The 21,641-nt window shown below is 37.5% G+C and overlaps 1 non-coding gene across 1 annotated transcript; it reads right to left on the minus strand.

Moving 5' to 3' along the window:
* Window positions 1-2,257: 2,257 nt before the first annotated feature.
* Window positions 2,258-2,364, minus strand: LOC130468274 (small nucleolar RNA R71). The gene has a single exon (XR_008928683.1). It is a non-coding gene; the product is annotated as a small nucleolar RNA R71 (small nucleolar RNA).
* Window positions 2,365-21,641: the final 19,277 nt, after the last annotated feature.

Below are 21,641 nucleotides of genomic sequence, written 5' to 3' on the forward strand. Positions count from 1 at the left end.
AGTTCAATCTTAAACTTTTAAAGAAGGTTAAGCCTTAACAATTATGAGCACGACCATGCATTTTCACAGTATCAAACTCTCCGAGAGGTCGTGTTACACAACAACACCATATTCTATCAAAGATAGGAGGACAATCCAAACTTGTAACTTATGAAAGACTTACTTTGATTTATAGTAAGCTTGAATAATTCTTTTATAGTCTCCTTTTTTATATGCGTGTTTTATATAGAGTTTTACCCCCGTCCCTTAGTACTTTTATGCATCAAATGAGCTCTTAGGAGCCGTTTTTAGTAATAATCTGTGTTATTGAGTGTGCCTTGAGTTTCAGGATTACTTAGTGAGAAATTGGTCTTTTTAGACCCCTTTCATGGTGATTTAGGCCACTACACGATCCCGAGGAAGTTCGGGACAACTATCGTCGACTTTCGGGAGCCTTAGATGCTTACGGTTGAGCCCCTGGAGTTAGATTCGGTGATATGGGCGAAGGATGATGACTTCTACAAATCGCCCTTTGAGTGGAGGGCGAAATGAGAAGACCTAGCGAAAACACAAGGAACTGCAGTCTTCAACACGCGGATCGGGCGGTCGTTCTGGGCACTGTTTTGGACGTTTCGCAACCGCCCGATCGGGCGGATTTTGGCCCGATCAAACCGACTGGACCGCCCGATCGGGCGACGCCAACCTCTGATGTTTTTTTTGCGCATTTTAATTTCGGTTTTGGGCAAACAATAAATACTAGCCCCTTATATTTTAGTTGACATCTATTATTCTAGTATTGACACTTAGTTTTATTTCCCTTAAGCTTAGTTTTCTCTCTAAATTGTTCCAAACACTTAGTTTTAATTTCAATGAAAGCTTTAATTTTTCGTTCATCCTTTCGTTCTTCATTTAGGTATTCATTTCTACTTTGCTTTTGATCATGTTTTCCATAATATTAATTGCTTTTAATTTGTTATTTGTTAATATGAGTGAGTAGTTTAATTTCTAGGGTTTAGGGGATCCATGAATGCATGATTGGGATTATATGTGGACTTGATTATTGATTAATTGATTGTGATTTCTATAGCTTATTATAATTTCTCGTCAATCCTGTTCGGCCGGACTATTTTGATTTGAGTGTGATTAACCTTAGATTATGCGCCGAGAGGTATAAATCTGATGTTTTTGGTCTGTGGCTATTAGATAGGAGTTGTTTCTAGTACATAGCGAGAGCCTGCTAGTTATATTTTCCTAAGGAATTCATAAGATTCGAGAGATGCATGTTTTCCTAGTTATGCCCTGTTAATTGATTGTTGTTGTCCGTTGTCCAATCCCGGTCTGCATTTGTGGTGAACCGTTGCCCTAGATTCCCTTAATATTGATACTTTCCAATTTAATTACCGCCTTAGTTTAATTTACAAACAACCAACCAAATTCCCTGTTCGCAATAGTCTAGACCAATTGATTAATAGTAGAAAGAACTCTTGTTTCCCTGTGGATACGATCCCTACTTCCCTTACTATCTTGTTAGTGGACTTAGGTTTATCTTTGACTAGGTGATACGACTTAAGCCTGTCAAATTTTGGCGCCATTGCCGGGGAAACGGTTTTATTTTATGTTATTAATTGTTTATTCTAGATTATTGTTTGTTACTTCTCAAGGAACCCCCGTTCCTTGAGACTGGATCTCACACCTATTTGTAGTTTCTTTGTCTATGCCCAGGACCATAGGTACTAGTAATCTTACTCCATTCGATCCAGAGCCCGAAAGAACCTTTCGTAGACGAAGAAATTTCATTGCACAGTGTGGGAATTACTCTGATTCTGATCATAATATTGGCGGTCTTTTTCCTTCAGATACAAATTCAGTTTCAGAGATAGAGATGGGTGACGAAACACCGCCACCACCTGAACCAAGGCTTACAGACTATTCTAAGCCAAGTCTGTCTGTGCTACCCAAGGCAATCATGCCTTCTATTGCAACTGAGACCTTCAAGATTGAGCCTGCATTGATTAACATGATTGAGAGACGCCAGTTCGGTGAGGAAGTGGGTGAAGACCCAAATCTTCACATTCAGTCCTGCATCCAATACTGCTCTACCATCAAGCAAAAGGGATTGACTCCGGAGCAGACTATGGAGATGCTTTTCCCGTTCTCTCTGAGTGGGAAAGCAAAGTTGTGGATCAATGGGTTGAATCGAGCAGCCATGAAAATTACTAACTAGGAGTCTTTGGCCCTTGCGTTCTATGTGAAATATTTCCCACCTGAGAAGACAACTCGTCTGAGGAGCCAGATAATTTCCATTACTCAACAAGCAGATGAGAGTTTGTTCGAGGTCTGGGAGAGATTCAAGGATTTGCAGAGAGAGTGCCCACACCATGGTTTGAGTGACTGGTTCTTGATTCAAGGATTTTACAATGGTTTGGGTAATGAGTCTAGACTTATTCTAGATTCAGCCGCTAGTGGGAGAGTCATGCAACTTGCTGTGACTAGAGCTATGGAGGTGATTGAGGAGATGGCCATTCATAATGCCCAGTATGGGAATCCTAGAGGCCTATCTAACAAGGGTGGTAAGCATGACTTGAATTCCATAGAACAATTAACTGCCCAATTGACTGCTTTACATTACAAGTTTGATAATATGCAAGCAGCAAATATTCAATCTGCCCAACCTGTTAGTGTAGCTGCAATGAATTCTCAAACTGTCAATGTCTGTGATAGTTGTGGGATGTCTGGTCATTATGCACAGGAATGTAGGAGCTTTATTGAACAATGTAACGCATTTCAGTCCTACAAGCAGAATAATCCGTACTCCAATTCTTACAACGAGGGGTATAAAAACAACCCCCTACTATCATACAGGAGTACTAATATTCAAAACCCCCATCAGATCCAACATCCACCACCACTACTACAAAAATGGGCTAAGGAACCATTGCTAGGGCACCGCATTAGTCACTTATTAGGTTTCTTAGATAAAGAAACCAATTATCTTAGAAGTGTGGTTTCTTAGGAAAAATATAAGAAGCCTCATACCTGAAATATATGGTTTCTTAGATAATATTATAGTTAAAGAAGAATCAAAGGAACCAGAGATCTTTCTAAACCAGTTACTTACTCATTTTATATAGAATTATCATTTTTAATTTTTTAATGTAATTATATTGTAAATTTTTTTGACCTTTTGTATTGACCTCTTATTTTATTTTATTTTAATTTTTTTAAAAAAATTGAGAAAATCTCGTGAGTGTTCAGCCCCAAAACCACGCATATATCTTCCCTAACATTTTCAAAGAAATTTTCTCTTTCCTCTCACCATAGCTAATCAATCACCTTCTCTTCTCTGTCCTCTCATCGGCCCGGCGCACCACCACACAACCACTCTACCTCCTCTGTCCTCTCACCGTTCCGGCGCACAATCACCGGCTTCTCTGTTCCTTGACCCCTTTATCTTCTCCGCGTTGATTAATTTAGGATATTAGGGTTCATGATTTGGGAATTGGGAGTTAGATACACACTGTAGCACCCTAGTACGGCGCACCAGCGACATCACTACTTGGTCGGCTCGGCCGCCTGCAACGGTGATCTAAGGAGCAAGGTTTGTTATTTTATTTTAGTAATTTTTCATTCAAAATTTCTAGTTAAATTGTATTTGAATAATGTTTGTGCAATTATGAATTGTGATTTATATATTGTAATTTGGACTTCATGTTGGAAAAATTGCAAATCGCAAAAAAACGGTTATCAATTTTTTCTTATTTTCTTTCGTTTTTCTGGGGGGTTCTTCTTTAATGGGATTGAATTTCAATTGAACTTGATATTTCTCCTTTTTTGTTAGGCTTTTAAAGCAAAAAAATTGATTCATGGGGGTATTTCTATTTCGGAATTTTTTTTACCATTTCCTGTGATTAATATTGGGGGTTCTATTGTTTGCTTTCGACCTAATTAAAAGGTGAAATTTCTTCCAAAAATTTTCAATTTTGTTTTTTGTAAAATTTGGGATTAATTTCTCCCTAATTCAGTTTTGCAATTTTGGGAATTTGGTTCTTGATGGACGACAACTTTCACCGACGTGGTTTAGTGGTGAGGATCAGTTGATCCCCTCTTTTTTTTTTCCCCAATTGTTTTGGGGTACAAATTTAATTGAATTTGTTTCCTTTTCGTTTTTCTGTCTTATTTTTCACGCATTTCGTGTTTGGCATGATAAATTTGTTGTAAATTTATACAGCTTTTAAATAGTGATCATATCTTGTGTTTTTTTTACATTTAATAGAACTAATAAAATTTTAATCCATTTGTTCTTAATCCATAGGTTTCCACGAATTTGTAGTTGATGATGACGACGATGTGGGATGGTGGTGGTGATGATGATGACGGCGTGGGATGCGGTTGATGATGAGTTGATTGGAAGCAAAACCCTAGTTCTACTCCGTCGAGGATCTACTTGAGGAATTGGAGAAGATTGCGAATACCTGAATATTTAAAATTTAATAAAAAAGCATTAAAAAAATCAAAGATCAGATATTGGTGTCTCTAAAACTTTCAGAAACCTTCAGTAATGAGGAGTTATACTACATCGATTTTCGGCAACGACGACAATAATTCTAGGCCATGGAAGGTTGAGAAACATAAATGTGCCTGACTAGGAGGTTTTATTGATAAGATAGAAAACTTGTGCATCTAATATTGAATTGTCAATGTTATCAAGACTAGGATTTCTATATTTGCTTTTTTTTTTTAATATAATTTGTAATTTTGGAAGTGTGTAATTGGTAGCAGTTATATAATTCAATTTGAAAATATAAAAACCAAACGAAAATCAAGTTCCAATTTTTTAGAAACTAAAACAAGAAAATAGAAATGGTACCGAACAAACCCTTAAATAAATCATCAAAGAAACCGTAGATGTTTAAAATATAGTCTCTTAACAAAATCAAAGGAACCGCACTTTGTAACAAAGTGGTTTCCTAGTACAGTCAAAGAAACCGCATATTTCATCAATTCGGTCTCGTATTCTTTGTATTTAAATTGACAGAAAAGGATCTAAGAAACCAGTTTTCTGTCAAAATTGGTTTCTTAGATATATCAAAGAAACCAGGCGAAAACTCCGGTCTCCTATGCTAAGAGACCTACTACCTAGGCACCGTATAAAGTGAGGTTTCTTTGCCTTGTTTTGCCCGGTTTCTTAGGCTATTTTTGTAGTAGTGCACCACAACCATCATACCAACCACCGCCACAACAATCATACCAACCACGAAGTAGCTACAACCAACAGTCTAGTAGACCACCTGGGTTTCCTAGACAACACACATCACCTCCACCACCACAACCTCAACCCACACAATCTGACCCTATGGTTGTAGAGATGAGAAATATGATGTTGCAGATGCAGAAGTCTCTGAGTGAAAAGGATGCTAAAATTGATGCTCTTACTGCTCATAATAAGATCATTGATACACAGTTGGCACAGATGGCTACTACTCTTGCAGGGAGACCCCCAGGTCAACTCCCTTCACAGCCTGAGAATAGGGAAACTGCAAATGCTATTACATTGAGGAGTGGTAGAGGTTATGACGGTCCTTCTATGCCCATCGAGGTTGATTCTAAGGTGTCTGCTAGTGGTCTGGTTAGTGAGGAAACCCCAAAAGGAATCATGGATGGTAAGGAAGCTGAGAAAGTAGTCTATGAAAAAGAGGCTACAACTGAGGTTAAGAAGGGGACATATATTCAAGTACCACCTATTGTACTCCCCTTCCTAAACCGGCAACTCAAGAATAAGCTAGACAAACAGTTTGACAAATTCTTGGAAGTGGTCAAAAACTTGCAGGTAACGGTTCCTTTTACTGAATTAATTTTACAGGTTCCTGAAGGAAATAATGCCCTTGGTCCAAGTATGCATTCAATGCTAAGTCTAATAAATGCGGTTCAGTATTAATTAATTATGCAAGTTAATAATTCAGTGAGATCAAGTGAACTGTATGCCTAGCTAGAGGCCGCTTCAGTTCAAGTGGAATTAATAATATTAATCCACAGCTTACTCTTGACTGAACCCGTAGGGTCACACAAATAGTACGTGAACGGATCAAGTATTTAAGTGAATTAAATACTACATTTATGGATATTTGGAATCGACGGATCTCGGTTCCAGTGGGAGCTGAAATCGTCAAAAGGCAAATTATGAATACTCCGGAAACGATGATATTGCCGGAAACGGAAATATGGATCGTATCAGAAATATAAATATTATCCAAGTCGTAGATGTTGCCGAAAACGGAAACATGGTACGTATCGGAAAATATTATTGGAAATGGAAATATTGCAGGAATCGGAAATATTGCCGGAAACGGAAATATTGCCGGAATCGGAAATATTATCGGAATCGGAAATAAATTCCGGAATCGGAAATATTAAATATTTGTTCGAAACGGAAATTAATTCTGGAATCGGAAATATTAAATATTGTTCGAATCGGAAATGAGTTCCTGAATCGGAAAATAAATCGGAAGCGCGACGTACGAAATAAACATCGGACGAGCTTGCTAGACGCAAGGCCCAACACGAAGTTAGGCCCGCGCCTAGCGAAGCCCGCGCAAAGACAAGCAAGGGAGCAGCAGCCCGCCCCACCATGGTAGGCCCAGCCAAGCGCAAGGCAAGGCCAGGCCCAGCCACTGGCGAGGCAGCAGGCTGCTGCCTCGCCCACGCATGGGCCGCGTCAGCGCTGCAGGGCCGCGCGCGCGGACAGCTCCCTTGCTTGTGGGCTGTTCGTGTGTGTGGTCGATTTTCGTGTAAACTTCGAATCCTTAGTTGCTTAGGATTTGTCCGGTTAGATTATTTTCCTAAAACTACTAGAGTTAGTTGTTTAACTAAACACTAAAAACAAAGGTTTAATTTAAGTCTAATTCTAATTGAATTAGATAAATTGAATCCTAGTAGGTTTCTAGTTCCGATAATCCCACCCTATAAATAGGTGATGGATAATCACAATTTATACATCATATTCTCAAGTATTCATATAGTTTTAAGATTAGACTAAGCTTAATAATTTGCCAAATAATTAAGTACGAATAACATAAAACTTAGGCTAAATTCTAGTTAATTGAATCTAAGGCGGAGCCGAACGTGCTGTGGACTATCTACGGAGGGACGACACTTGGAGTCCTAAACTTGTTCTTGTTTGGTTCGGGAGCAGCTAGGGAAGGCACGCTACACATGTATGTATCCTAAATAATGCTAATTGACTATGTGGCAATTAATTTGGATTCCTGGCTTTATGGTTTTTCCGCATGAAATATATGTTTTATATTTGTCATAACCTAACAATGGTATCACGAGCCTCTAATTAATTCCATAATCAATTATAGTTAACATGGTTAAATTTTATAAATTTGCAATGAATTAAAGGGTGATTAATTTCGTTGATTGTAATTAATTGCAAATTCGTGCGATTATTTAATTATATGTTCGCAGAATTTTCGGCAGTTTAGTCAATAATGGTCGGAATCGTATAATTTTATAGTGAATTTCGCATGTAAACGACGTTTTAAAATTTTGACTAAAATCAGAGAGATGCCGAACCCAAAATTCACAAATTCGAAACCCAACTATGACTTTTTGGAGGTTTTAGTTTTTCGAACGCAAAATTTATAATTTTTCGGATGTTAAATTAAATATTTGCGATTCTTGTTTGTAAATCTTGAATCTATGATTGACCTACTGTATATGTTTAACAATTTTAATGCCTAAACTTGTTAATTATACAACCTAATTTGTAATTGTAATTAATTTGTTGAAATTCGAATAATTTAGAATTTGATTTGATTTTCATAATTAATTAGGAACCTATGATTAAAAACCACTATGAAATTTGTTAAAATTGAAAAGTTTTAAAATTTTATGACCTAGATTTGAATCCATGAAAATAAATATAATGGAAATTAATTTGAATAATAAATTTTCGATTTTTCGCCCAAAATTTATGAAATTAATATAATTTATTAATTCGTCGATAAATTTAAATAATAAAAGTTTTAATTTTATGAAATCTGTTCATGAATCTTGCACGCACGAAGCAATGGACGCTAAGTGTTACCCTTAAGGGGTGTTGTATAGTGCGGGCATGCGACGACGAGCAAGGGAGCTCGTCGCCCATGCGGTACGATGCAGCGAGCAAGGGCGTGGCACATGCGTGCAAGGCAGCAGCCCTGCCATGTGCTATGTGCTGCGAGCAGTGGGCGGGAAGGGCGAGGAGAGCAAGGCAGCGAGCACAACACACCGCGCGCGCGGGCAGCGATGGCTGGCTCGGCCAGCAGCGTTGCCCAGCAGCGTTGCCTCGACACAATGGGCGAGTGGGCTGTGCGCAAGCGTGGCTTGCTCGGCTTGCTGCGTTTGCGCGTGGCTTGCTCGTGGCTTGCGATATGATCAGTCGAGTGGCAAGGCATGCCACGAGGCCTCGACGAGGCATGGGTGCGAGCCCATGGCCTTGTCTTGGCCCGATTGGTTCGTTTTAATTTTAATTTTTCGGTTGAAAAACGATTTTAATTAAATTTAAAATTCGTAATTTAATTTTTTCTCGGAATTTAATTTTGAATAATTTAATTATTATATATTTTATTTATACTAATTATTTTACTAAAACTAAAACTTTGATTAAATTTAAATTAATTAATTTAATCAATTGAAAATAAATTAAAGGATTTAAATAATATTTTATATGAGCTTTAAATTTTAATTAAATTTTTAAGTTTCCGGTTGGACTAGGAAATACAATTTTATGTTTAAAATTCATAAAGCATGTAAATTTCTTGATTTTAGTGGGAGCGTTTTAATCATAAACTCTTGATTAGGACTACATTCCTTTAAGGTTAAAACAACTCGATTAGAATTAATAAGGATTGAATAATTTTTAGATTATTGGAAGCCTTGATTAATTGCTGCAAATATTTATGTGATGCATAATATGTTCTACTAACCAGTTATGTGGGCCATTCATTGATAAATGAATGGGTGAATGGCATATTGTATAAATGTACTGTTTTGCAGGTTATGGAAAGTGACTAGTATGGCCCAAATAGGATAGAAAATATGGTATGCGATTAATGTAAAATTGGTCTAATGCACCAAAGTTTTTAATTTAAATATGGTATGCGTACCATCAAATAGTTGTAATTAGTTTAAATTATAGCTTATCCTATTTGAAGAAAATGGCGCCTCCCATGGTGAAATTCAAGACGGAGTTTCCAATCCATTTTCAAGACGGAGTTTGAAGCTTCAAGATGAAGTCGGGCCATACTAGATCACATTTATATCCTATGCATGCTTTAAGTTATTTATTGCTTTAAATATGTCTTAATTATGCATGAGATTGTGGCTTGATTATGTTGCATGATTAAGGATTTTAGTTCACTTAAAATCTAACCAACATAGTAAGAGCCTTAAGTTCCAAACTTTAAAAAATTGTGTTAAAAGGTGCCATGCCAAAATAACACTTACTTGGATAACCTTTACATCAATCTTAGTAATAGTTTTCCGCCATAGCGAGGTGTTACTTATTGATCCTAAAGGGGTAAGGTACACAAATAATTGTGAGTACATGTTAGTTGTGGTGAAACTCAACGATATAAGTAAGGAGTCCTTTTATGTCGTGACAAACGGGATAGGTTTACCTAATAAGTTCTTAGACGTGCCTATCAACAAGAGTAGTTTCTAGACTATTAGCAAAGGATTTGCTTACCTAAAATATTTTAGAATTGAGTCTAAATACATAATGTGCTTAATTCTTCAATGATTTAAGGATCTTGGATTCATTTTATTCACACCTGCCGTAACAATAAATTCGAATAAAATGCCAATGACTTGTTTAAATTGCATGATTGCTTTAATTTTCAAGTTATTACTCATGATAAATGTTTAGAATTTGCATGCTTCAATGTATGTTTTAATTATTGTTTATAATTAAATATCTTGCACTGCAGTAAATCCTTTTAGAAAGGTAACGGTAAATTTCCTCGATTGGTAGTGAATCCAAGAACGATTCACGGAAATGAGAGAAAATGAGCAATTTAAGATGTACGTTTCTTTTAGCGACTTTTATGGTTGTTTTCGAGTATCAAAGTCGAATGGCAAACCGATTAGTGCTTGTGAATTCAAAATACAATGTAGTTTTGAGATCATAAAGCATTGAGTTTAAACGCTCAGCTTTACCAATGGTTAACAACCTAATATCTTTGTCCATTTAATTCTCGAATGAGTCTAGTCCCTAGACATTCGAATAGATCGATGCTTAGAGAACTTTAGAAGCTTCTGGTAAGATCATCTAGTTGATACAAAATATTCCACATAAATAAAATGGTAAGAAATTTGTTGGAGTACATTGGACATGTCTAACAAAGTATAAAAGTCAACACTAGCTAGAGAAGTCAATTCTTAAGACTATAAGAAAGGGTACAAGAAATAGGAAAACAAGGAACAAATGAAAGGAATTTACGATTCCGTTTCTACCTATAAGTTTATGTTTAAAGAAAAAGTAACCTAGCAATCAAACTTCCTTGGTATCATATACCGCTTGAGGTTCTTACTTCGGTAATAACTCAAATAATGGAAGCTGGGATACACTGATGACCTACAAGTGGGAAATGAAGCATGGCAATGCTACATTAGTTGTAGGGTCATCTAGTTTGTTTTAAGTCCTTTCAAGGCTGGAACTTAATGGCTATTTTGTTCCATAATCAACATACCTAAATTTCTGTTTTCAAACACAGAAAGACTCATATTCAAGAAAAACAAAAACAATGTTTGTTTGTTTATTTGGATGGAATGGTCATTTACGGGTTGAGTCAATATGCTTGATTAAAACAAACAACTCTTTAACAAGAAGAACTTTACTAGGTTCAAATCAACCCCTTGATTTGAGTTCCACTAATCTTTGGCATTGTTGCTTAGACCATATCAACAAGTTAACATTCTAAAGATCTATTTCGATGGACTTTTGAAAGTTGATTGATTTCTAGATCATTCAAGACAAACTAGTCTTACTTGTTGAAAGTAACAAAAGATATGAACTATTGTTAGAACACCTAGAAAATAGAGTTCAAAGCTAAAGAAAGATTTTATGGCTTTATTATTTCACACGGTTTTGAGTGAATATGGACTTATTTACTCAAAGTGATATAAGTTTAAATCTGTTTGGCTAGTTCAAAGATTCAGAAGTATAAAATCCACTTGGTATGAAATCATAAAGATCTAGGTTAGATCATGTTGATGATTACTTATACCAAGAATGATCATCAATGATTGTGTGTTGTAATTTCACGATCTATCTCCATAAGATATGGTATATCTACGTTGCAATGATCGAAGTCAATTAGTACTTGATTCGATCAATGATGAACCATAAAGACTTTTCCTATAATTTCCAAAACAAAATGCTCAACTACCACCAAACTAAACCAAATTCGTCAAAGCTATTGAAAAATAATTTCAGAATACTTTTTCAATTATATATATATCTAAAGAATTGCTAAACTCAGTGGGAGCTTAGTGTTTGTTATTCGACAAACTAAGGCCCAAATATAGATATATGTTTCATTGTGATTTATTCAAATGAGACACAAAGGTATTTTTTCTACCACGAATTTTTGAGAACATAATGTTTGTTTACTCGAAATAATGTCCTTTTGGAGATTCGTTTCCAAAATGACAAGTGGGAGAAAATAGACCTCAAAAGTTTTCGAGGCGAACAACAAACATAAACGGACATTCCGGAGGCTTTTCGAAGTTCTTCAGAAAATCCGAACACTTATTTTTTAAGGACTTTAGAAGTGGCTTTAAAGAATGGACATCTCTTAGAAGACTTTACAAGTGCTTCAAGGAGAAAAGAATATTCTAAGAACTTTCAAAGTGTCTGTTGGTATTCTATTGTTTGATGTTCTATACCCAAGTAGGCATAGAGTTCAAGTAATTGAAACTATGAGATTCTTCTATTAGATAGTGAAGAAACATGGAGTTCAGGTCAATGAAACTATGAGATTCTTCTATTAGATAGTGAAGAAACCTACAACTTGCAGTCAAACTATTATCATGTAGATTAATGAGTTTCTGACTTGTAAGAAAGCTATGATGAAACCCAGATTCCCTAAAATGGTTAGAGGCCATATATAGACTCAAATGTTTTAGATGGTTAAAGGCCATAAAACATACTGAGTGTTTTGATGACAAAATTGAAATTTTGTTGATTTGCAAGAATGATTTACATCTATTGGTTGCAAATTGGTGTTAAGGATAAAAACTATCAAACATGGAATTGTGTTCACAACACAAAGCTAGATTAGTTGCTAAAGATTACAAGCAAATTCACGGCGTGGATTGTGTTGAAATCTCATGCATAATCGTAATGCTTAAGTCTATAAATCAAGCTATGATTGCATATTGGTACATATAGCAATTGGATGACAAAACGTATTCCTCAATCAAATGTTGGAATAAACTATGTACATGGCATGTCATAGGATTTGTGGATCCAAATAAATACTTGAAAAAGGAAAGCTAGCTTATGAAATCTAAGTACAGATTTAAGCAAACAATTGGGAATTGGAACTGTATTTTAGTGAAGCTAATAAGTATTTTAGTTTCATAAAATATACATGAATCTTATAAATATATAAGAAGTTTAGTGGGAGTACGTAAAACTTAATTGGTCCTATGTGTATCACACACATATCTCTCTATTGTGAAATAACATTCAAATGCTAATGACTTATATTTGAAATTATTCATCAATGATGGACCAAGGCGAAACTTAGTACATACTGGGTATTAAGATCTATTTACAAAGATCTTATAATATTGTTTTAGATTAAGTAATGGAGTTTACTAAATCAAACACGAAAGACTCCATTGGAGATATTCGACCCATATGAATAAATCTAAGTAAAGAATGTTTGAACTATGTATAAGCATTTACTAAGTTAAACATCAAAGAGTCTAAATGAGATTCTTAACCTATATTATATGTCATAGAATTTAGCTGGATTTAGTATCTACTGAAACTAGATGAGCTAAAGTTACATGAATAGAATTCAATTGGGAATTATTCTGCAAAAGAATTTATCATGTATGATATAATATGAGGATCGCCAAAAATGTATCGTATGACTTTAGGCATGACGAACATATACCAATCTCTATTGATCTAAGTGAAGATCAACTAGATTGAGATCAAGAAAAACTTATAGTACTTGAAAGGTACATAGGAATAGTTCTTGATTCAAGGAAATAAAGATATGCTAAATATTGATGCTACACGCATAAACACTGGCAAAGGATCAAGCAAGATCCCTTTGGAGTTAACCATTGGCAAGGACGAGCTAAAGAGCGTCGTGTTTTCAAATGGCATGGATTAGAGACCATGAGTTGTTACGTGGGAAATTAAATATTAATTTCTATGTTCTAAGATACAGATGGAAAGTCATCCACATATCTGTGAACTGCTTGGATAAGTAAAATCCAAACAAAGCATCACTAGCAACCTATACAGTTGAAGTAAAAGTACTTATTGCCTAAGAAGCAATAAAACAGAGCTGTTCATGTTAAAGAGTTCTTCATTGAACTTGGGTAGATCACATGTCTGTTGACTTAATGGTTCTTCATTGCAAAATGCGTAGAACCACTATTGAAGTAAGAAAGACTAGATCACATAATAAACAAACTCAAAAGATCTTATCATCCTATCTCGAAAGACATTCGATGAAAGGGATATTAAGATTGGCAAAGCAGGATAACTAAACCTATGCAACAAGTGAGAAGCAACACTCACATTGTACCACTGGAAATCAAGCATAGCTTTGAAATCCATGGGCTGTTTTTAAAGATGGGTTAGAGGCCCATGGTTGTAAAATATTGGGGTTGAACATTTATCATATATGAAATGTATTTTCATATTCCATTTAATCTTGGTTTAGTATTAAATGATGAGTCCTTTCCATTTGACAATATATTCAAGGTAGACTGTCAGGACCAGTCCTATGACTAAGAAATGTCCATCAAGTGAACTTGAATGTCAAAAGTTGAAAAAGGTCCCTGGTCGGAGTTTTCTATAAAGATGGACGCATAAAAAAGACTAGACGACTAGAATGCAAGATGACTAGTAGTTCTGTTTCTTGAACTATGTGGACATGGCAATGTCGGAATCATTTGCATAGATACTTACTTTGAGAAGACTAGTATCGGACAGACCTATGAAACTTTACTGTAAGAGATGAAAATCTATCATAAGTAAATTTCATTAAAATTATTAGACACTAATCCTCAATACCTGAGTGATTTGAGATTACTTGTTTGAGAACTGGTTATTTTGACATTGTTAACCGTCGCACCGTAAAAGAAGGCTATAACGGCAACGCTCGGGTAATCACCTATAAAATGAAGTCTAACCTCAAGATTGCAAGATTGGGATTGTGCTCCCATAAATCGGGATGAGATGCTGAAAGTTGTACAAGGCCACTCGGAGAGCTAGAAATTGTAAAATGCATGGCCGTGCTCAGATGAATCATAGGCTATGATTATTTTTTTATTTGATAAGTTGAACTCTAAAACCGAGAAATATCTCTGGACATAATAAGGATGACAACTCTTACCTTATGTTCATGAGCAAGCATCAAGAGACAAAGGAATTAGGCGATGCACACTTGTCCCTAAGGACAAGTGGGAGACTGAAGGAAATAATGCCCTTGGTCCAAGTATGCATTCAATGCTAAGTCTAATAAATGCGGTTCAGTATTAATTAATTATGCAAGTTAATAATTCAGTGAGATCAAGTGAACTGTATGCCTAGCTAGAGGCCGCTTCAGTTCAAGTGGAATTAATAATATTAATCCACAGCTTACTCTTGACTGAACCTGTAGGGTCACACAAATAGTATGTGAACGGATCAAGTATTTAAGTGAATTAAATACTCCATATATGGATATTCGGAATCGACGGATCTCGGTTCCAATGGGAGCTAAAATTGTCAAAAGGCAAATTATGTATACTCCGGAAACGATGATATTGCCGGAAACGGAAATATGGATCGTATCGGAAATATAAATATTATCCAAGTCGTCGATGTTGCCGAAAACGGAAACATGGTACGTATAGGAAAATATTATCAGAAATGGAAATATTGCCGGAAACGAAAATATTGCCGGAATCGGAAATATTACCGGAATCGAAAATAAATTCCGGAATCGGAAATAATAAATATTTGTTCGAAACGGAAATTAATTCCGGAATCGGAAATATTAAATATTGTTAGAATTGGAAATGAGTTCCGGAATCGGAAAATAAATCAGAAGCGCGGCATACGAAATAAACATCGGACGAGCTTGCTAGACGCAAGGCCCAACACAAAGCTAGGCCCGCACCTAGCGAAGCCCGCGCAAAGGCAAGCAAGGAGCAACCCGCCCCACCAAGGCAGGCCCAGCCAAGCGCAAGGCAAGGCCAGGCCCAGCCACTGGCGAGGCAGCAGGCTGGCCGCGTCAGCGCTGTTGGACCGTGCGCGCGGACAACTCCCTTGTGGGCTGTTCGTGTGTGTGGTCGATGTTCGTGCAAACTTCGAATCCTTAGTTGCTTAGGATTTGTCCGGTTAGATTATTTTCCTAAAATTACTAGAGTTAGTTGTTTAACTAAACACTAAAAACAAAGGTTTAATTCAAGTCTAATTCTAATTGAATTATATAAATTGAATCCTAGTAGGTTTCTAGTTCCGATAATCCCACCCTATAAATAGGTGATGAATAATCAGAATTTATACATCATATTCTCAAGTATTCATATAGTTTTAATATTAAACTAAGCTTAATAATTTTCCAAATAATTAAGTACGAATAACATAAAACCTTAGGCTAAATTCTAGTTAATTGAATCTAAGGCGGATCCGAACGTGCTGTGGACTATCTACGGAGGGAAGACACTTGGAGTCCTAAACTTGTTCTTATTCGGTTCGGGAGTGTAGACACCTACTTTTGTCCCCATTCCCGAAAGGGAAGGTTCGATGATGAGAATATAAATCTCCACTTGGCAATGCATCTCCTATAAAATAACGGATCTCAATCACCCTTTCATTTCAGCCAAAGCTGCTATTTATAGAAACCTGCTAAGAATAGTAACTGCCGTAAAAGGTAGTTGTTAAATGTGGCAAAATCATAAAAGATAGAAACCTGTCAGAATTAGGTGTTTCACTCCAACATAAATCCTAAAAGAGATAGAATTTGCATTCCTGGTATAATTCGAAAATAAGAGTTACGTATTAATTAAATTCCTAACGAACCTAGAGTTCGTAACGGGCCCAGACGCATTCCGTCATAAGTTAATACGCACTAAAAGACTCGGATAAATCTCAAAAGCTCCGTGTTCTAAGAGTCCAAATCTGACAAAGAACTCGGCCCAGATCTCATTTTCAACGCCTGGAATTGGGCGCCGAAATCTTCGGCGCCCAGCCCTAGGCGCTGAAAATGCCTGGGGCCGTTTTATCTCCGGATTCTTTTTGGATTCGTATCTTAAAATCTATCTTTCCACGCACTCTTTTCCTATAAATACAACCTAAAACCGACGTGAAAAGAGAACACACAATTCCATAATCTGAGTATTGACTCTAGCCTTAAGCCTAAGCCTCACGCTACGAAATTGATCCAGCGTTCTGTCGCAATCGACCCAAAAATCGAACAGAACGCATCCTTCTCCTTGTAGCTTGATGAATTAAGCCTAAATACTGGAACATTGCTTAGAAACCCGAGATTCGCTAAATAAAAGGAGAAATAGCAAAGCCAAGTGGTTAGTTTTCTGAGAACCACAACGCACCTCTCAAGGGTGCGTTGTAATGTGTACCTCATATGATTTAATCGCTTTCATCACCCTTTTATAAAATTGTCAAACTATTAATTTGATTGATCTATCACGCCTAATAAGATGATACCTTGGACAATTGAATTATCATACTAGGTACCTTAAATCAATCTAAATAAGATAATCACGATCGATTTAGTATTATGTGTTGCATATTGCTAAAATCAATTCAGAATAGTTTAATAGTTTAACGCATGTCCCTTCAATTATTTATGCTGAGCTAGTAAGGATAACCTGCCTCTGGAGTATTATCGATGAGCACTCCTCTCGGTAGCTACAGTCCCCCGAACTCTCAATCTCTGCCCTGCGGGTGTACGTTGAGCGATCCCCACACCAGGGATCACAAGGGAACCTATGGCCGTCGTGGTCGAACATAATGGCACTCCCTTTATGTCACGATAACCGGGTTTTGTCAGTTTTTCTCATTGTCGTTAAAAACTGAACGGCGAGTCCTATATTACTAGTCGATTGGGTGTAAACTCACAGGAAATCCAATTACACTTGATCTGACAACGTCACGCCCACGAGGGACGAGGTCACGCATTAGCCTCGTGCTTTTTCGACCCCCTCACAGTGGCGACTCCACTGGGGAAGTTAATGAAATACTCGTGCTCGTAGGTAATCAAAATAGCCGAAGGGTGAAACGATCCTACCCCGCGTTTATTTCCCTATCAAGTTGGGACGACCTAAAAATCAGCATACTAATGTGAACGGACAGAACTGCATAACGAATCTTGGCTCCCTTGGCATGTTTCATCTTGGGAGTTGGGAATAAGGATACCCCTCGCCACCCGGGGGGTGCATACGCTTCGAATGTTGTCCACTCGGCACTTTCGCTAGTAGTACACCTATCCCAAACCCAATCGCTCGCCCACTAGGTCCCTCTCATTGGTGCATGCCCCCTTGGCTTACTTCGTGATTGGCCTCTTGGGACGAAATTCGCTCGTGAATGCACTTCCTCGACCGGGGCATGTGTTGGATCGACGATAGAGGAGGTACCAAGCCGGCGCAAATATTACCCATAGAAGCCTATCATAAACTACGTGACATATTATTTTGCTTCATGTTGTAATGTTAGTTATGTGTAGCGAATTATGTGATTATGTGTGACAAATAATACTAGAAAACCAACGACCCTAAAAATCGCCCAAACATTCATAAACACCAATTGGCCAAAGAGTTATACCAAAATACGTGTTCCGCAGCCCCGGGCGATCGCCACAAAAATAAGCGACGCCCAGGACAGCCTGTGACGGATTCCACAACGTTGCACAACGCGTAAAGGACGTCATTAGGCAAGCACGCAAAATTAAGTCGTATGTACGAAAAAAAGGATACGCGAACAGAGTACGAGTACCAGTCAGGGAAGCATTTTCAACGCCCCTGGCTGGGCGCCAATCATTTTCCACGCCCAGCCTGGGCGCCGAAGTTGCTGCCTGGCCTACTGGTCAGGCCCAGCAGCTTTGGTGCCCGCGCATAAAAAAAAGTGAATAATGAGCGACAAATCTGTTGCAAGGACGTATTAGAAAAAAGGCACTCGACTTTGAAACACGACTTATAAACTAAACAACTCATTGTGTCGTCACTAGGCCTCCTATGACGACTATGTTCGGCACTCAACCGAGCACGCTGGTTAAATGACCTCGAATGTCACATGGGCAAAGTATTCAAAAAATGATGTTCGAATAAAGTTTTCAAGGAAAAATAATGTTCGAATAAAATATAAATAAATCCGAGTCTAGACTAGGCTATGCCAAAGTACAATCTAAATCCTAAGTCTTAGTTGTCTTATACATAAAATCGGTCCTAATGCTTGGTGTCGTTCTGCAAGTTAAAAGGTTAAACCATATTGAGTCTCCCTTCCTAACATTTAAAAAGAAATCAATAAGCACCCATATGTAATTGTCATCCCTTGCTAAGAATGTACGGCCTCAATACTCTCTCTCACCAATAAAAAGAATATATTATGTAATTCAAGTATTTGCAAAATGGAAACAGTCACATTCTGAAAATCATTCCTCCATAGTTGCACAACCCCCAAAGTGAGCCTAAGGTGTCAATACCATCGGCAAAAAAAAAAAATTTATGGCCTCAAGGCTTATGATCACATTGGGTCACGACTATCATAGTCCTCTCAAGCCACTCGCTCCTTGAAGTACTCCTAAGTACGGACTAAAAGATTTTCCATGAATGCAACATGACGAACCATGAAAATACCCAAATCGGCATGCCATAAGGCTACCATTGGGGTAAAGCAATACACACTAAGAGAGAAGCCGCACTAATGATTCTAGTCTTGCAAAAATGAAAATTCGATCTCCCCAACCAACTACCTTGCCAACATTAAGCAAAATGGCGCATGACAAATGAACATCCAAGGGTTAAAATCTAAAGTGTCAACCAACGAAAGTTATGGTCCAATTAGCCTAAGTTTGAAAGTCGCTTGGTCAAGTATTATAGGCTTACGCCACGTCATTATTTTGAGTCTAGGCCACCTCCTTGTATTCATACACGGGTTATAATCAGAAAAATTAATGAAAGTTCGAGTCTAAATCACAACTTCCAATTAAATCCCGGAAACTGGAATCTGAAAAGAAGCAAAAAAATTATTTTCGATGTAATTGTGAGGGGGTCGAAAAAGCACGAGGCTATTGCGTGACTTCGTCCCTCGTGGGTGTGACGCTTCTTTTTGTCAAATCAAGTGTAATTGGATTTCCTGTGAGTTAAACCCAATTGACTAGTAATATAGGAGTCGCCATTCAGTTTCTAACGACAATGAGAAAAACTGACAAAACCCGGTTATCGTGACATAAAGGGAGTGCAATTATGTTTGACCACGACGGCCGTAGGTTCCCTTGTGATCCCTGGTGGTGGGGATCGCTCAACGTACACCCGCAGGGTAGAGATTGAGGGTTCGGGGGACTGTAACTACCGAGAGGAGTACTCGCTCTTCGATAACTCCAAAGGCAGGATATCCTTACTAGCTCAGCATAAATAATTGAAGGGACATGCGTTAAGTATTAAACTAATCTGAGTTGATTTTAATAATATGCAACATATAGTACTAGATCGAACGCGATTATCTGATTTAGATTGTTTTAAGGGACCTAGCATGATAATCCAATTTCCCAAAAATATCATATTTATTAAGCGTGATCGAACAATCTGATTTTAGTTAGTTTAACAGTTCATAAAAGGGCGAGGAAAGCAATTAAACCATGGAAAAGGGACACATTACGACGCACCCTTGAGAGGTGCGTCACGGTTCTCAGAAAACTAACCACTTTGACTTTGCTATTTCTCCTTTTATTTAACTAATCTCAAATTATGGGACGGGATACGTTCTGTTCGATTTATGGATCGATTGCGACAGAACGCGTGATCAATTTTGCAGCGTGAGGCTTAGGCTTAGGGGTTTAGAGTCAATACTCAGAATATAATTGTGTGTTGTGTGTCCCTTTTCACGTCGAACTTAAGACCCTATTTATAGAAAAAGAGTTCGTGGAAAGATAGAATTGCAGAACTCTAATCCACGAGGAATTAGGAAAAAACACGTACCAGGTATTTTCAGCGCCCAGCCAGGCGTTGAAAATAGGGTCTGGGTTGTTTTTCTTAGTCAGATTCGGATTCCTAGAATCCGGAGTATTTGAGATTTAATTGAGTCCTTTAGTGCGTATTAACCTTGTGACGGGATGCGTCTGGGCCCTTTACGAACTCTAGGCTCGTTAGGATTTTAATTAATACGTGACTCTTACTTTCGAATCATATTAGGAATAGGATTCTCTCGTAATTTCTATCTCATTTAGGATTTATGTTGGAGTGAAACACCTAATTCTGATAGGTTTCTATCTTTTATGACTTGCCACTTTTAACAACTACCCATTACGGCAGTTACTATTTTTAGCAGGTTTCCATAAATAGCAGGTTTCTATAAATAGCAGGTTTCGGGTGAAATGAAAAGGGGTAATGAGATTCGTTATTTTATAGGAGATGCATTGTCAAGTGGAGATTTACGTTTTCATCATCGAACCTTCCATTTCGAGAATGGGGACAAAAGTAGGTGTCTACCGTTAGCCCCAACTTTGACTGAGTCTTGGAATAAGACGATGGTCAAAGTACTAGACGGAGTGCGCCACACAAGCCATGGTGACCTGTTTTTGCGAGGGTCTCACGAGCCCCCGAGTGATAACATTTGACTTCAGGGTCATCACTTGAAATGTCGACATATCCCTCACGTGTCATTGGGATTTGTCAACGGATAGTATAGAACACTCCCTCACTTTGTCATTGGAAGTATCTAAAGAAGCGTAGGAACTCCCTCACTTTGTCATTGGGAGTAGCTACAGATGTTTTTCGGAATCAAAGCTATAAAGTGTAATTGGGCCTGGCCAAGCCCAACCATGAGGTAAAAATGTTTTTAAAGATTCTCATTTTCAGGGCTAGCTAAACGAGAAAACCCCCTTGTTTTTATGGGACGTAAAACGAAGAAAAATCCAGCACATCGTTCTTTTTTGGAAAAACGGAAAACCAATCCTTTAATTTTTGGAAAAAAGGGAAAACCAATCACATCGTTCTTTTTTGGAAAAACGGAAAACCAATCCTTTAATTTTTGGAAAAAGGGAAAACCGATCCTTTAATTTTTGGAAAAAGGGAAAACCGATCCTTTAATTTTTGGAAAAAGGGAAAACCGATCCTTTATTTTTTGGAAAAAGGGAAAAACGATAAAGGTTATCGCTGCAGCGACTAAGGACCTGCGCGGTTAGTGACGCAGACCCCGCCGGCTA

Source organism: Spinacia oleracea, chromosome 2 (assembly GCF_020520425.1).
Source record: "Spinacia oleracea cultivar Varoflay chromosome 2, BTI_SOV_V1, whole genome shotgun sequence".
NCBI classification, from domain to species: Eukaryota; Viridiplantae; Streptophyta; class Magnoliopsida; order Caryophyllales; family Amaranthaceae; genus Spinacia; species Spinacia oleracea.